Consider the following 12325-nt stretch of genomic DNA (forward strand, 5'->3'; position numbering starts at 1 on the left):
TGGGGGCCTCAGCTGCTGTTACTGGGCCTGCTTCTTTCCTGGTCTTGTAGGCCGCCAGCCAGAGAAGGTAAGGGCTTCAACCAACATCGCCCTCTGCCTTCCAAAGAGTCGAGGAGACCGCAGCAGGAAAATTGTGTGTGTGTTTATTTCTTCTTTTTTTAGAGGTGCTTTCTATTTTTGTAAGGAACCGACGCCTGGGTGAGTGCTAGTGTGGCGTGAGTTACATTTACAGGCATCTTCTTTGCAAACTTTTGCCAAACCAACTTGGACCAGCACTGGGGTAGAGAGTCAGCCTTCAGCTGATGGCTGCCTGGGCTGGGCTGGGCTGGTCTGGGGGCCTCAGCTGCTGTTACTGGGCATGCTTCTTTCCTGGACTTGTAGGCCACCAGCCGGAGAAGGTAAGGGCCTCAACCAACATCGCCCTCTGCCTTTCAAAGAGTCGAGGAGACCCCAGCAGGAAAATTGTGTGTGTGTTTATTTCTTCTTTTTTAGAGGTGCTTTCTATTTTTGTAAGGAACCGACGCCTGGGTGAGTGCTAGTGTGGCGTGAGTTAAATTTACAGGCATCTTCTTTGCAAACTTTTGCCAAACCAATTTGGGGCAGCAGTGGGGTAGAGAGTCAGCCTTAAGCTGATGCCTGCCTGGGCTGGGCTGGGCTGGGGGCCTCAGCTGCTGTTACTGGGCCTGCTTCTTTCCTGGACTTGTAGGCCGCCAGCCCGAGAAGGTAAGGCCTCAACCAACATCGCCCTCTGCCTTCCAAAGAGTCGAGGAGACCCCAGCAGGAAAATTGTGTGTGTGTTTATTTCCATCTTTCTTTCCGAGTTTTTTTTTAAAGTTTTGTAAGGAACGGATGCTTGGGTGAGTGAGTGCAAGTGTGGCTTGGCCTGAATTTACAGACACTTTCTTTGCAAACATGAGTAGGCAAGTGGGTATTTCAAAAGTGGGTGCATGGAGCCGCTCGTTGCTTTTCCAAGCTGGCAGCTGTGGCTCCTGAGCTTGAGGCAAAAAGAAGGGCAGAAGCACACTGCAGAGGACAGCGTTCAGCCTTGCAAGAGGGCAGTGGACGTCGGAGGAGCCGACACAGCACAAGAGGCTCGGAATCGGCGCACTCTTCGCCTACGGCCATACCACCCTGAATGCGCCCGATCTCGTCCGATCTCGGAAGCTAAGCAGGGTCGGGCCTGGTTAGTACTTGGATGGGAGACCGCCTGGGAATACCAGGTGCTGTAGGCATTTTGCTACTCTGTGCCCGATAGGCGGCGTTCGTCTTCCCCGTCTTGAACTACATTTTTCCTCCATTCCGCTTTTAATTTTAACAAACACGGCGCGTGAAAAAGGCACAGGGGCAGACAGCAGCCCTCGCTCCAATGCAGAGCCCCGTCAGAGGCGGACACGTTGTCGCCAAACTAACTTGGAGCAGCAGGAGACTGAAGCCAGGGCAGCAGCTCGCCGCCTCGGGTGGGTGGATGCAGCCAGAAAGGGCCACTCGTGTCCCTGGCAAAGCACCTCCAGCGTCTCCCCGTTTTCTCTCCAGTGGACGCGCAAGGCCCCCTACAGCTAGGGGAGGCAAGTGGATGGGCCTCATCTGCATATGTGGGCTCTAGAGGAAGAGTGCACCCTGGGAGACAAGGGGACACTTGGAGCGGGAAGTGCTCACGGGGGAGAAGTGCCTACAAGAGGCAGGAAGGGAGGGAGGCCACATCATGCCTCTCCATAGCCAGGCCTCTGGATGATGGGGCAGAAGCGGCCATCACCCTAAGCTTCCTAGAAGTCCCAGCTGGGCCCCATGCTACCTAATATCTCGCCTGATCGAGCCTGGTCGAGCACTGGTCGAGCCTTCAGCCAAGGGACACAGGAGCCAAGGGGTCTGGCCTCGAGCCTTCAACCGAGGGACCCAGGAGCCCAGGGTCTGGCCTCAGTGCTTCCCAAGTCGGCCTTCAGCTGAAGCCTGCCTGGGCTGGGAGCCTCAGCTGCTGTTCCTGGGTGTGCTTCTTTCCTGCATGTGAAGGCCACCAGCGGCGAAGGTTGCCCTCCGCCTTCCAAGGAGTCGAGGGGATAGAAGCAGGAAAATTGTGTGTGTGTTTATTTCTTCTTTTTTAGAGATTCTTTCTATTTTTGTAAGGAACTGACGCCTGGGTGAGTGCTAGTGTGGCTTGAGGTGAATTTACGGGCAGCTTCTTTGCAAACTTTTGCCAAACCAACTTGGAGCAGCACTGGGGTAGAGAGTCAGCCTTCCGCTGATGCCTGCCTAGGCGTGGCTGGGCTGGGGGCCTCAGCTGCTGTTACTGGGCCTGCTTCTTTCCTGGTCTTGTAGGCCGCCAGCCAGAGAAGGTAAGGGCTTCAACCAACATCGCCCTCTGCCTTCCAAAGAGTCGAGGAGACCGCAGCAGGAAAATTGTGTGTGTGTTTATTTCTTCTTTTTTTAGAGGTGCTTTCTATTTTTGTAAGGAACCGACGCCTGGGTGAGTGCTAGTGTGGCGTGAGTTACATTTACAGGCATCTTCTTTGCAAACTTTTGCCAAACCAACTTGGACCAGCACTGGGGTAGAGAGTCAGCCTTCAGCTGATGGCTGCCTGGGCTGGGCTGGGCTGGTCTGGGGGCCTCAGCTGCTGTTACTGGGCATGCTTCTTTCCTGGACTTGTAGGCCACCAGCCGGAGAAGGTAAGGGCCTCAACCAACATCGCCCTCTGCCTTTCAAAGAGTCGAGGAGACCCCAGCAGGAAAATTGTGTGTGTGTTTATTTCTTCTTTTTTAGAGGTGCTTTCTATTTTTGTAAGGAACCGACGCCTGGGTGAGTGCTAGTGTGGCGTGAGTTAAATTTACAGGCATCTTCTTTGCAAACTTTTGCCAAACCAATTTGGGGCAGCAGTGGGGTAGAGAGTCAGCCTTAAGCTGATGCCTGCCTGGGCTGGGCTGGGCTGGGGGCCTCAGCTGCTGTTACTGGGCCTGCTTCTTTCCTGGACTTGTAGGCCGCCAGCCCGAGAAGGTAAGGCCTCAACCAACATCGCCCTCTGCCTTCCAAAGAGTCGAGGAGACCCCAGCAGGAAAATTGTGTGTGTGTTTATTTCCATCTTTCTTTCCGAGTTTTTTTTTAAAGTTTTGTAAGGAACGGATGCTTGGGTGAGTGAGTGCAAGTGTGGCTTGGCCTGAATTTACAGACACTTTCTTTGCAAACATGAGTAGGCAAGTGGGTATTTCAAAAGTGGGTGCATGGAGCCGCTCGTTGCTTTTCCAAGCTGGCAGCTGTGGCTCCTGAGCTTGAGGCAAAAAGAAGGGCAGAAGCACACTGCAGAGGACAGCGTTCAGCCTTGCAAGAGGGCAGTGGACGTCGGAGGAGCCGACACAGCACAAGAGGCTCGGAATCGGCGCACTCTTCGCCTACGGCCATACCACCCTGAATGCGCCCGATCTCGTCCGATCTCGGAAGCTAAGCAGGGTCGGGCCTGGTTAGTACTTGGATGGGAGACCGCCTGGGAATACCAGGTGCTGTAGGCATTTTGCTACTCTGTGCCCGATAGGCGGCGTTCGTCTTCCCCGTCTTGAACTACATTTTTCCTCCATTCCGCTTTTAATTTTAACAAACACGGCGCGTGAAAAAGGCACAGGGGCAGACAGCAGCCCTCGCTCCAATGCAGAGCCCCGTCAGAGGCGGACACGTTGTCGCCAAACTAACTTGGAGCAGCAGGAGACTGAAGCCAGGGCAGCAGCTCGCCGCCTCGGGTGGGTGGATGCAGCCAGAAAGGGCCACTCGTGTCCCTGGCAAAGCACCTCCAGCGTCTCCCCGTTTTCTCTCCAGTGGACGCGCAAGGCCCCCTACAGCTAGGGGAGGCAAGTGGATGGGCCTCATCTGCATATGTGGGCTCTAGAGGAAGAGTGCACCCTGGGAGACAAGGGGACACTTGGAGCGGGAAGTGCTCACGGGGGAGAAGTGCCTACAAGAGGCAGGAAGGGAGGGAGGCCACATCATGCCTCTCCATAGCCAGGCCTCTGGATGATGGGGCAGAAGCGGCCGTCACCCTAAGCTTCCTAGAAGTCCCAGCTGGGCCCCATGCTACCTAATATCTCGCCTGATCGAGCCTGGTCGAGCACTGGTCGAGCCTTCAGCCAAGGGACACAGGAGCCAAGGGGTCTGGCCTCGAGCCTTCAACCGAGGGACCCAGGAGCCCAGGGTCTGGCCTCAGTGCTTCCCAAGTCGGCCTTCAGCTGAAGCCTGCCTGGGCTGGGAGCCTCAGCTGCTGTTCCTGGGTGTGCTTCTTTCCTGCATGTGAAGGCCACCAGCGGCGAAGGTTGCCCTCCGCCTTCCAAGGAGTCGAGGGGATAGAAGCAGGAAAATTGTGTGTGTGTTTATTTCTTCTTTTTTAGAGATTCTTTCTATTTTTGTAAGGAACTGACGCCTGGGTGAGTGCTAGTGTGGCTTGAGGTGAATTTACGGGCAGCTTCTTTGCAAACTTTTGCCAAACCAACTTGGAGCAGCACTGGGGTAGAGAGTCAGCCTTCCGCTGATGCCTGCCTAGGCGTGGCTGGGCTGGGGGCCTCAGCTGCTGTTACTGGGCCTGCTTCTTTCCTGGTCTTGTAGGCCGCCAGCCAGAGAAGGTAAGGGCTTCAACCAACATCGCCCTCTGCCTTCCAAAGAGTCGAGGAGACCGCAGCAGGAAAATTGTGTGTGTGTTTATTTCTTCTTTTTTTAGAGGTGCTTTCTATTTTTGTAAGGAACCGACGCCTGGGTGAGTGCTAGTGTGGCGTGAGTTACATTTACAGGCATCTTCTTTGCAAAATTTTGCCAAACCAACTTGGACCAGCACTGGGGTAGAGAGTCAGCCTTCAGCTGATGGCTGCCTGGGCTGGGCTGGGCTGGGGGCCTCAGCTGCTGTTACTGGGCCTGCTTCTTTCCTGGACTTGTAGGCCGCCAGCCCGAGAAGGTAAGGCCTCAACCAACATCGCCCTCTGCCTTCCAAAGAGTCGAGGGAATAGAAGCAGGAAAATTGTGTGTGTGTTTATTTCTTCTTTTTTAGAGATTCTTTCTATTTTTGTAAGGAACTGACGACTGGGTGAGTGCTAGTGTGGCTTGAGGTGAATTTACGGGCAGCTTCTTTGCAAACTTTTGCCAAACCAACTTGGAGCAGCACTGGGGTAGAGAGTCAGCCTTCCGCTGATGCCTGCCTAGGCGTGGCTGGGCTGGGGGCCTCAGCTGCTGTTACTGGGCCTGCTTCTTTCCTGGTCTTGTAGGCCGCCAGCCAGAGAAGGTAAGGGCTTCAACCAACATCGCCCTCTGCCTTCCAAAGAGTCGAGGAGACCGCAGCAGGAAAATTGTGTGTGTGTTTATTTCTTCTTTTTTTAGAGGTGCTTTCTATTTTTGTAAGGAACCGACGCCTGGGTGAGTGCTAGTGTGGCGTGAGTTACATTTACAGGCATCTTCTTTGCAAACTTTTGCCAAACCAACTTGGACCAGCACTGGGGTAGAGAGTCAGCCTTCAGCTGATGGCTGCCTGGGCTGGGCTGGGCTGGTCTGGGGGCCTCAGCTGCTGTTACTGGGCATGCTTCTTTCCTGGACTTGTAGGCCACCAGCCGGAGAAGGTAAGGGCCTCAACCAACATCGCCCTCTGCCTTTCAAAGAGTCGAGGAGACCCCAGCAGGAAAATTGTGTGTGTGTTTATTTCTTCTTTTTTAGAGGTGCTTTCTATTTTTGTAAGGAACCGACGCCTGGGTGAGTGCTAGTGTGGCGTGAGTTAAATTTACAGGCATCTTCTTTGCAAACTTTTGCCAAACCAATTTGGGGCAGCAGTGGGGTAGAGAGTCAGCCTTAAGCTGATGCCTGCCTGGGCTGGGCTGGGCTGGGGGCCTCAGCTGCTGTTACTGGGCCTGCTTCTTTCCTGGACTTGTAGGCCGCCAGCCCGAGAAGGTAAGGCCTCAACCAACATCGCCCTCTGCCTTCCAAAGAGTCGAGGAGACCCCAGCAGGAAAATTGTGTGTGTGTTTATTTCCATCTTTCTTTCCGAGTTTTTTTTTAAAGTTTTGTAAGGAACGGATGCTTGGGTGAGTGAGTGCAAGTGTGGCTTGGCCTGAATTTACAGACACTTTCTTTGCAAACATGAGTAGGCAAGTGGGTATTTCAAAAGTGGGTGCATGGAGCCGCTCGTTGCTTTTCCAAGCTGGCAGCTGTGGCTCCTGAGCTTGAGGCAAAAAGAAGGGCAGAAGCACACTGCAGAGGACAGCGTTCAGCCTTGCAAGAGGGCAGTGGACGTCGGAGGAGCCGACACAGCACAAGAGGCTCGGAATCGGCGCACTCTTCGCCTACGGCCATACCACCCTGAATGCGCCCGATCTCGTCCGATCTCGGAAGCTAAGCAGGGTCGGGCCTGGTTAGTACTTGGATGGGAGACCGCCTGGGAATACCAGGTGCTGTAGGCATTTTGCTACTCTGTGCCCGATAGGCGGCGTTCGTCTTCCCCGTCTTGAACTACATTTTTCCTCCATTCCGCTTTTAATTTTAACAAACACGGCGCGTGAAAAAGGCACAGGGGCAGACAGCAGCCCTCGCTCCAATGCAGAGCCCCGTCAGAGGCGGACACGTTGTCGCCAAACTAACTTGGAGCAGCAGGAGACTGAAGCCAGGGCAGCAGCTCGCCGCCTCGGGTGGGTGGATGCAGCCAGAAAGGGCCACTCGTGTCCCTGGCAAAGCACCTCCAGCGTCTCCCCGTTTTCTCTCCAGTGGACGCGCAAGGCCCCCTACAGCTAGGGGAGGCAAGTGGATGGGCCTCATCTGCATATGTGGGCTCTAGAGGAAGAGTGCACCCTGGGAGACAAGGGGACACTTGGAGCGGGAAGTGCTCACGGGGGAGAAGTGCCTACAAGAGGCAGGAAGGGAGGGAGGCCACATCATGCCTCTCCATAGCCAGGCCTCTGGATGATGGGGCAGAAGCGGCCATCACCCTAAGCTTCCTAGAAGTCCCAGCTGGGCCCCATGCTACCTAATATCTCGCCTGATCGAGCCTGGTCGAGCACTGGTCGAGCCTTCAGCCAAGGGACACAGGAGCCAAGGGGTCTGGCCTCGAGCCTTCAACCGAGGGACCCAGGAGCCCAGGGTCTGGCCTCAGTGCTTCCCAAGTCGGCCTTCAGCTGAAGCCTGCCTGGGCTGGGAGCCTCAGCTGCTGTTCCTGGGTGTGCTTCTTTCCTGCATGTGAAGGCCACCAGCGGCGAAGGTTGCCCTCCGCCTTCCAAGGAGTCGAGGGGATAGAAGCAGGAAAATTGTGTGTGTGTTTATTTCTTCTTTTTTAGAGATTCTTTCTATTTTTGTAAGGAACTGACGCCTGGGTGAGTGCTAGTGTGGCTTGAGGTGAATTTACGGGCAGCTTCTTTGCAAACTTTTGCCAAACCAACTTGGAGCAGCACTGGGGTAGAGAGTCAGCCTTCCGCTGATGCCTGCCTAGGCGTGGCTGGGCTGGGGGCCTCAGCTGCTGTTACTGGGCCTGCTTCTTTCCTGGTCTTGTAGGCCGCCAGCCAGAGAAGGTAAGGGCTTCAACCAACATCGCCCTCTGCCTTCCAAAGAGTCGAGGAGACCGCAGCAGGAAAATTGTGTGTGTGTTTATTTCTTCTTTTTTTAGAGGTGCTTTCTATTTTTGTAAGGAACCGACGCCTGGGTGAGTGCTAGTGTGGCGTGAGTTACATTTACAGGCATCTTCTTTGCAAACTTTTGCCAAACCAACTTGGACCAGCACTGGGGTAGAGAGTCAGCCTTCAGCTGATGGCTGCCTGGGCTGGGCTGGGCTGGTCTGGGGGCCTCAGCTGCTGTTACTGGGCATGCTTCTTTCCTGGACTTGTAGGCCACCAGCCGGAGAAGGTAAGGGCCTCAACCAACATCGCCCTCTGCCTTTCAAAGAGTCGAGGAGACCCCAGCAGGAAAATTGTGTGTGTGTTTATTTCTTCTTTTTTAGAGGTGCTTTCTATTTTTGTAAGGAACCGACGCCTGGGTGAGTGCTAGTGTGGCGTGAGTTAAATTTACAGGCATCTTCTTTGCAAACTTTTGCCAAACCAATTTGGGGCAGCAGTGGGGTAGAGAGTCAGCCTTAAGCTGATGCCTGCCTGGGCTGGGCTGGGCTGGGGGCCTCAGCTGCTGTTACTGGGCCTGCTTCTTTCCTGGACTTGTAGGCCGCCAGCCCGAGAAGGTAAGGCCTCAACCAACATCGCCCTCTGCCTTCCAAAGAGTCGAGGAGACCCCAGCAGGAAAATTGTGTGTGTGTTTATTTCCATCTTTCTTTCCGAGTTTTTTTTTAAAGTTTTGTAAGGAACGGATGCTTGGGTGAGTGAGTGCAAGTGTGGCTTGGCCTGAATTTACAGACACTTTCTTTGCAAACATGAGTAGGCAAGTGGGTATTTCAAAAGTGGGTGCATGGAGCCGCTCGTTGCTTTTCCAAGCTGGCAGCTGTGGCTCCTGAGCTTGAGGCAAAAAGAAGGGCAGAAGCACACTGCAGAGGACAGCGTTCAGCCTTGCAAGAGGGCAGTGGACGTCGGAGGAGCCGACACAGCACAAGAGGCTCGGAATCGGCGCACTCTTCGCCTACGGCCATACCACCCTGAATGCGCCCGATCTCGTCCGATCTCGGAAGCTAAGCAGGGTCGGGCCTGGTTAGTACTTGGATGGGAGACCGCCTGGGAATACCAGGTGCTGTAGGCATTTTGCTACTCTGTGCCCGATAGGCGGCGTTCGTCTTCCCCGTCTTGAACTACATTTTTCCTCCATTCCGCTTTTAATTTTAACAAACACGGCGCGTGAAAAAGGCACAGGGGCAGACAGCAGCCCTCGCTCCAATGCAGAGCCCCGTCAGAGGCGGACACGTTGTCGCCAAACTAACTTGGAGCAGCAGGAGACTGAAGCCAGGGCAGCAGCTCGCCGCCTCGGGTGGGTGGATGCAGCCAGAAAGGGCCACTCGTGTCCCTGGCAAAGCACCTCCAGCGTCTCCCCGTTTTCTCTCCAGTGGACGCGCAAGGCCCCCTACAGCTAGGGGAGGCAAGTGGATGGGCCTCATCTGCATATGTGGGCTCTAGAGGAAGAGTGCACCCTGGGAGACAAGGGGACACTTGGAGCGGGAAGTGCTCACGGGGGAGAAGTGCCTACAAGAGGCAGGAAGGGAGGGAGGCCACATCATGCCTCTCCATAGCCAGGCCTCTGGATGATGGGGCAGAAGCGGCCGTCACCCTAAGCTTCCTAGAAGTCCCAGCTGGGCCCCATGCTACCTAATATCTCGCCTGATCGAGCCTGGTCGAGCACTGGTCGAGCCTTCAGCCAAGGGACACAGGAGCCAAGGGGTCTGGCCTCGAGCCTTCAACCGAGGGACCCAGGAGCCCAGGGTCTGGCCTCAGTGCTTCCCAAGTCGGCCTTCAGCTGAAGGCTGCCTGGGCTGGGAGCCTCAGCTGCTGTTCCTGGGTGTGCTTCTTTCCTGCATGTGAAGGCCACCAGCGGCGAAGGTTGCCCTCCGCCTTCCAAGGAGTCGAGGGGATAGAAGCAGGAAAATTGTGTGTGTGTTTATTTCTTCTTTTTTAGAGATTCTTTCTATTTTTGTAAGGAACTGACGCCTGGGTGAGTGCTAGTGTGGCTTGAGGTGAATTTACGGGCAGCTTCTTTGCAAACTTTTGCCAAACCAACTTGGAGCAGCACTGGGGTAGAGAGTCAGCCTTCCGCTGATGCCTGCCTAGGCGTGGCTGGGCTGGGGGCCTCAGCTGCTGTTACTGGGCCTGCTTCTTTCCTGGTCTTGTAGGCCGCCAGCCAGAGAAGGTAAGGGCTTCAACCAACATCGCCCTCTGCCTTCCAAAGAGTCGAGGAGACCGCAGCAGGAAAATTGTGTGTGTGTTTATTTCTTCTTTTTTTAGAGGTGCTTTCTATTTTTGTAAGGAACCGACGCCTGGGTGAGTGCTAGTGTGGCGTGAGTTACATTTACAGGCATCTTCTTTGCAAAATTTTGCCAAACCAACTTGGACCAGCACTGGGGTAGAGAGTCAGCCTTCAGCTGATGGCTGCCTGGGCTGGGCTGGGCTGGGGGCCTCAGCTGCTGTTACTGGGCCTGCTTCTTTCCTGGACTTGTAGGCCGCCAGCCCGAGAAGGTAAGGTCTCAACCAACATCGCCCTCTGCCTTCCAAAGAGTCGAGGGAATAGAAGCAGGAAAATTGTGTGTGTGTTTATTTCTTCTTTTTTAGAGATTCTTTCTATTTTTGTAAGGAACTGACGACTGGGTGAGTGCTAGTGTGGCTTGAGGTGAATTTACGGGCAGCTTCTTTGCAAACTTTTGCCAAACCAACTTGGAGCAGCACTGGGGTAGAGAGTCAGCCTTCCGCTGATGCCTGCCTAGGCGTGGCTGGGCTGGGGGCCTCAGCTGCTGTTACTGGGCCTGCTTCTTTCCTGGTCTTGTAGGCCGCCAGCCAGAGAAGGTAAGGGCTTCAACCAACATCGCCCTCTGCCTTCCAAAGAGTCGAGGAGACCGCAGCAGGAAAATTGTGTGTGTGTTTATTTCTTCTTTTTTTAGAGGTGCTTTCTATTTTTGTAAGGAACCGACGCCTGGGTGAGTGCTAGTGTGGCGTGAGTTACATTTACAGGCATCTTCTTTGCAAAATTTTGCCAAACCAACTTGGACCAGCACTGGGGTAGAGAGTCAGCCTTCAGCTGATGGCTGCCTGGGCTGGGCTGGTCTGGGGGCCTCAGCTGCTGTTACTGGGCATGCTTCTTTCCTGGACTTGTAGGCCACCAGCCGGAGAAAGTAAGGGCCTCAACCAACATCGCCCTCTGCCTTCCAAAGAGTCGAGGAGTCCCCAGCAGGAAAATTGTGTGTGTGTTTATTTCTTCTTTTTTAGAGATGCTTTCTATTTTTGTAAGGAACCGACGCCTGGGTGAGTGCTAGTGTGGCTTGAGGTAAATTTACGGGCAGCTTCTTTGCAAACTTTTGCCAAAACAACTTGGGGCAGCACTGGGGTAGAGAGTCAGCCTTCCGCTGATGCCTGCCTAGGCGTGGCTGGGCTGGGGGCCTCAGTTGCTGTTACTGGGCCTGCTTCTTTCCTGGACTTGTAGGCCGCCAGCCTGAGAAGGTAAGGCCTCAACCAACATCGCCCTCTGCCTTCCAAAGAGTCGAGGAGACCGCAGCAGGAAAATTGTGTGTGTGTTTATTTCTTCTTTTTTTAGAGGTGCTTTCTATTTTTGTAAGGAACTGACGCCTGGGTGAGTGCTAGTGTGGCTTGAGGTAAATTCACGGGCAGCTTCTTTGCAAACTTTTGCCAAACCAACTTGGGGCAGCAGTGGGGTAGAGAGTCAGCCTTAAGCTGATGCCTGCCTGGGCTGGGCTGGGCTGGGGGCCTCAGCTGCTGTTACTGGGCCTGCTTCTTTCCTGGACTTGTAGGCCACCAGCCCGATATGGTAAGGGCCTCAACCAACATCACCCTCTGCCTTCCAAAGCGTCGAGGAGCCCCCAGCAGGAAAATTGTGTGTGTGTTTATTTCCATCTTTCTTTCCGAGTTTTTTTTTAAAGTTTTGTAAGGAACGGATGCTTGGGTGAGTGAGTGCAAGTGTGGCTTGGCCTGAATTTACAGACACTTTCTTTGCAAACATGAGTAGGCAAGTGGGTATTTCAAAAGTGGGTGCATGGAGCTGCTCGTTGCTTTTCCAAGCTGGCAGCTGTGGCTCCTGAGCTTGAGGCAAAAAGAAGGGCAGAAGCACACTGCAGAGGACAGCGTTCAGCCTTGCAAGAGGGCAGTGGACGTCGGAGGAGCCGACACAGCACAAGAGGCTCGGAATCGGCGCACTCTTCGCCTACGGCCATACCACCCTGAATGCGCCCGATCTCGTCCGATCTCGGAAGCTAAGCAGGGTCGGGCCTGGTTAGTACTTGGATGGGAGACCGCCTGGGAATACCAGGTGCTGTAGGCATTTTGCTACTCTGTGCCCGATAGGCGGCGTTCGTCTTCTCCGTCTTGAACTACATTTTTCCTCCATTCCGCTTTTAATTTTAACAAACACGGCGCGTGAAAAAGGCACAGGGGCAGACAGCAGCCCTCGCTCCAATGCAGAGCCCCGTCAGAGGCGGACACGTTGTCGCCAAACTAACTTGGAGCAGCAGCAGCAGCAGCAGGAGACTGAAGCCAGGGCAGCAGCTTGCCGCCTCGGGTGGGTGGATGCAGCCAGAAAGGGCCACTCGTGTCCCTGGCAAAGCACCTCCAGCGTCTCCCCGTTTTCTCTCCAGTGGACGCGCAAGGCCCCCTACAGCTAGGGGAGGCAAGTGGATGGGCCTCATCTGCATATGTGGGCTCTAGAGGAAGAGTGCACCCTGGGAGACAAGGGGACACCTGG

General features: G+C 54.6%; 5 non-coding genes across 5 annotated transcripts; all 5 read left to right on the forward strand.

Annotated features, from left to right (window-relative positions):
- The first annotated feature begins 1113 nt into the window (after nt 1-1113).
- On the forward strand, nt 1114-1232 carry LOC138558893 (5S ribosomal RNA). The gene has a single exon (XR_011299011.1). It is a non-coding gene; the product is annotated as a 5S ribosomal RNA (ribosomal RNA).
- A 2144-nt stretch (nt 1233-3376) lies between these two features.
- LOC138558904 (5S ribosomal RNA) lies at nt 3377-3495 on the forward strand. Its single transcript, XR_011299022.1, has one exon. It is a non-coding gene; the product is annotated as a 5S ribosomal RNA (ribosomal RNA).
- A 2794-nt stretch (nt 3496-6289) lies between these two features.
- Nucleotides 6290-6408, forward strand: LOC138558915 (5S ribosomal RNA). Its single transcript, XR_011299033.1, has one exon. It is a non-coding gene; the product is annotated as a 5S ribosomal RNA (ribosomal RNA).
- A 2144-nt stretch (nt 6409-8552) lies between these two features.
- On the forward strand, nt 8553-8671 carry LOC138558926 (5S ribosomal RNA). Its single transcript, XR_011299044.1, has one exon. It is a non-coding gene; the product is annotated as a 5S ribosomal RNA (ribosomal RNA).
- A 3115-nt stretch (nt 8672-11786) lies between these two features.
- Nucleotides 11787-11905, forward strand: LOC138558937 (5S ribosomal RNA). The gene has a single exon (XR_011299055.1). It is a non-coding gene; the product is annotated as a 5S ribosomal RNA (ribosomal RNA).
- Nucleotides 11906-12325: the final 420 nt, after the last annotated feature.

This window comes from Ambystoma mexicanum, unplaced genomic scaffold (assembly GCF_040938575.1).
Source record: "Ambystoma mexicanum isolate Mex_15411 unplaced genomic scaffold, UKY_AmexF1_1 Mex_scaf34, whole genome shotgun sequence".
Classification (NCBI taxonomy): Eukaryota; Metazoa; Chordata; class Amphibia; order Caudata; family Ambystomatidae; genus Ambystoma; species Ambystoma mexicanum.